General features: G+C 52.5%; 1 long non-coding RNA gene across 1 annotated transcript; it reads left to right on the forward strand.

Moving 5' to 3' along the window:
• LOC135323724 (uncharacterized) lies at nt 1-3,289 on the forward strand. Its single transcript, XR_010385236.1, has 4 exons — nt 1-171; nt 968-1,057; nt 1,859-1,946; nt 2,500-3,289. It is a non-coding gene; the product is annotated as an uncharacterized LOC135323724 (long non-coding RNA).
• The last annotated feature ends 779 nt before the right edge of the window (nt 3,290-4,068 follow it).

Here is a 4,068-nt window from a genome sequence, read left to right on the forward strand (position 1 = left end):
ATTGAGATGGTGGCCTGAATGTCCATGAGCGTCTCTGTCTTTCTAGCTTGAGTGCAGAAGACAGCAGGTGTAGTAAGATGTACTGAGCTGCTGGACATCCCGCTCGGGGTCAAAATCCCTTTGTTGCCTGGCTCCCACCCTGTCTTTTGCCAGACCGAGCTGGGGGAAAAGGTAAAAGCAGTAGAAAGGGGAAGGAAAAGTCCCTTCTTGTTCATCATCTCCCTGCCCACACACACTGAGAGACCTAGCAAAGAGATGGGAGATAACCACAAGACTGAAGCTGTAGGCCCTGGGCTTTTCCTCAGCTGAAGAGTCTCTCAAGCAGAGAAATCTTTCCTTTGGGTAAAATAGGGAGCTGAGCTAAGTGCTGAGCCAGGAATTACTCTAAAGCTCAGAGGCCTGAAAAAGCTACCCTATGGGCTGAGGAAGCTCAGAAGTGTCTTTGCGTCTTTCCTGATTCCTTCCTACCCTGCTCATGCTGTGGACGATACATTTAACACTTCACCAGCCATCCGGTTATTTTGCTTTGGGAGATCCACACTGTCACTTGCTGAGCACCGAGTACAACAGTCTGCACGACCTGCAGTCATGGGCCTACTACAAATGCAAAGATAACCTCCAGACACTAAAGAGAGGAGGTTACTTCACCAGCGATGGCAAAGTAGGTTGGACATCAGAGTGTTTTTCTCACTCTGCCCTCAGGCAGACCCGCTCTGGGAATTCCCACACCTGCTCTTCCAAGGCTGTGCCGAGCTCTTTGAGCACTGGCATAGCAGCTGGTGGGTGGCCTGGCAGCAGAGTGAGGAGCACTGCTCCCCCTGGGTGGGTGGGAGCAAAGGCCCCAGCTGCTGGGGAGGGCAGGGTGTGCAGGGGAGCAGCTCTTGCTGGGTTATTGCTGTTTCTGGGAAGGCAAGCCACATAGTTAGCGTGACAAGTCTTGGTGATTTCTCCCCTTGTCTCTCCACAGGTGGTTTGCACTCTGTGGGAGTTCAACGAATACAGGCAGTATCTGATGACACTCAAAATAGAGGCTGACAAAATGTGCCAGCGAGAACAAGTAAGTAAAGTGCAGTGTTCATAGGCCTGCTTCATGGTGCAGAGGGCTGGGGCTTCACTTATTTTATCTCAGCACGGCATGAACTGAAGAAGCAGCGAGGCCTGTGCTGGCAGGCCGGGCGTTCAGCTGTAGAAACGACTACCTGGTCCGAGCTGCGATAGTGCAGGATGCTAGGGATGGGGTGGGGTGGGGACAGGCAGGAAAGTCGTCCCTGAGTGCCCAGAGTGCCGAGGGAAGCCCTTCTCTTCTGCCCCGGGTGTATGGCTGAAGCGGAGCACTGCTCTGGGCCAGCATGAAGCCTCAGCATGCAGCTGTGTGAGAGCATTTCGTGGCAAAGGCGAGCTAAAACCTGGTGTCAACTTTCAGAAGGTGCTTCGATGACTGCTGGCAAAATTAAAGGATGTCCCCGAACCGCCAGAGGGGATGGACATTTCTCACCTCTGAGAGTGGCTGCTGCGGGAGCAAAGAGAGAGTTTGAGAGATGCTGAGAGGGAGATGAGGCACAGGTCAGAGACAGGACAAGCAAGGCTTGCTGTAGGAGCGGGCCTGTGGCCTGTCAGCGAGGTGCTGGCTGGAGCCTTGTCTTCCAGGAAACACCACCAGATTCCTGCGTGACCAGATGCTAATTGTGCCTACAGTGGCGCAGTCTGTGTTTGGAGCCTGGCAGAGCCAGCTGGAAGCTGTTTGGGGCACTTGAGCCAAGAACTCTGGAGCAGGATGATGGCAGTGGCTAAGCAGAAAAAGCTCTGGGCAAGACAGCTCCAGGTGCTCTGTTTCAGCCATCTTCATTTGTCTTTAAAGGTTTCTTGCCATGACTGTGCAGAGGATGGAGAAGCTTGAGGCCCTTGAAGAAGAGAAACGCCTCCTCCAGCAGGCTGAGCGAGACCAGGTGTGCCGGGTACTCTTCGTGGGCTCTTGTGCTCACGGACTCCCATGCTTAGCATAAATCCATTAGCTGCACTAAGTATTCCCAGGGTCCCTGTTGCTGCTTTCTCGTGTGGTGAGCAGCCAAACATGGAGCATCCCTGAAGGCGATAGTGCCAGTGCTTAGCCATTCATGGGTTACTTTCCTGCTGCAGGAGATCAAAGATTAGCTTAGAGGAGAGCCTGCTGTTGCCCGATTCTCATTAGCGGAACACATTCAATGCTGCCTGGCTCCATCAGGTGGAATGGCCTCTCAGAAAGCACGACAACAGCTGGGTGCTCCAGGAACAAGGATTTTTTTTTTTTCTTGGTCTCACAACTAGCATTCTTCACATCAGTACTGGGAGAGGTGCAAACGAGCCTGCAATAAGAGGCAGAGGTGTCGTGAGAGCAGGCAGCACCCATGATGGGAGAGGAGTCCAGAGCAAAGTGTCCAGCACAATAACACAACCTCCTCCATCTCCTCTATCCATTTTGTTTGCCATTCACTCATCAGTTCCTCCTGGTTTCTGATACAGAAGTCTTTACGTGAAGAGCTGCATAGTGAAATCCGGACTACGCTGATAGGGACTACAAGGACAGAAGCCCAGGAGCTGGAAGAGGTGGCTGAGAGCATGCTGGAGGAAGTGCTGGAGAGGGTGAAAGAGCTGGATTGGTTGGTCCATGTTTTAAGGAGGGCTCCACTGGCAATCAGTGGAAGGTTGCTTGCTAGTGCTAGAAGGGCAGAGCCTTCTGAGACGACATCTCCAGATCTCCAGGAGGAAATTGGACTGGTGGCTAGAGAGATTGTAGCAACCGTTACTGATGCCTTAGGGAAGCATTTGGTATGCAGTGCATCAGATGCCTCTGAGCCCAGGCTGTCGGCCGGGCAGAGGGAGCCGTACGTAGCCGCACGAGCCAGGTGAGCTGGCAAACTGGAAGAAAGCAGGCTGAGGGCAGCTGAATTACCAGGCTATAACAGCAACTTCTCTGGCGTCTCTTGACAAAATCGCCAAAGATGCTGTTGAGAGGGTTGGATCCACCTTGGAATCGTTTGTAGCTTTGCAATTTGAACATCACTTGCACTGTCAATTTGCTGAAATCCTGAAGCTGCCCCTTGAGACTATTTCTAAGAGACAACTGCAGGCATGCCGGACACCTTTCTCAACCCGAGCGATGAAGGAAGTAGAAGCATCATGTAGAGCATCCAAACACTGGACAGCAGAAGCCACAAGGTTGCCCGTGTTGCAACCATTCCACAATGTTGCTGCCGTATCACGAGAGAGTAGCACGCTTGCAAGGCGTAGCATCCAAAATGCGATGTCCCAAGTTCAGCAAGTCCATTCAGAAGGAAATGTGTATGCTGCAATTGTTGTCCATGATGCTCTGGAAACCCTGAAGAAGCAGCAGCAGAAGTTAGAAAGAGAAATGAATGCAAAGGCAAGATCCTTCAAGGACACTTCAGAAGAAAGCACCATGGAGAGTGGGCTAGTGGAGTTGCTGTTAGATCAATGCGGTCAACCTCTGACTGCTGTTGCTTCAGGAGTGAATTGTGGGAGGCAGGTCGCAAAGCAGCCCAGCCCAAGAGATGGGGATGAGAGCTATCCGAGGCTGGGCTTCCTAAGGCCAAGAGGAAAGAGAATTCCTGCTAGAAAATTAGAGAGGAGTGAGCCAAGAATGAAGCTCCCACCTATCTGCATCCCTGGAATGGTCATGCCTTCAGAGGCAGAAGCACACTTTGAAGAGGACCTGCCATGTAATCTCCTCCTGTCTGTTCTCCGAGGCTCTGAGCAAGATGCTCAGGGCCCACCAGAAGGCATTCAGAAGCCTCTGTGTTACCCCTCAGCACTCACATCGAGACCTTACACTCCTGTGTTGGAAAGCCAAGCCCTCCGTTGGCTCCAAAGCTCCCTTCCTGTAGAGAATCCTGGAAGAGACGCATGCGTGTGAAGCTTGTGCCGTGCAAGCTGGAGCAATGGGCGTCAGGAGCGAGGGCATTAGCTGGGAGGCTGATGCTGAGAAGTCACAGTCAGCAGGAGAAGTGAGGGAGATGCTCGGACTCTTGAACAGTCAGTGGGGAAAAGAACATGCAGGGAGCACATCGCAGA

This window comes from Dromaius novaehollandiae, chromosome 27 (assembly GCF_036370855.1).
Source record: "Dromaius novaehollandiae isolate bDroNov1 chromosome 27, bDroNov1.hap1, whole genome shotgun sequence".
In the NCBI taxonomy this organism is placed as follows: domain Eukaryota; kingdom Metazoa; phylum Chordata; class Aves; order Casuariiformes; family Dromaiidae; genus Dromaius; species Dromaius novaehollandiae.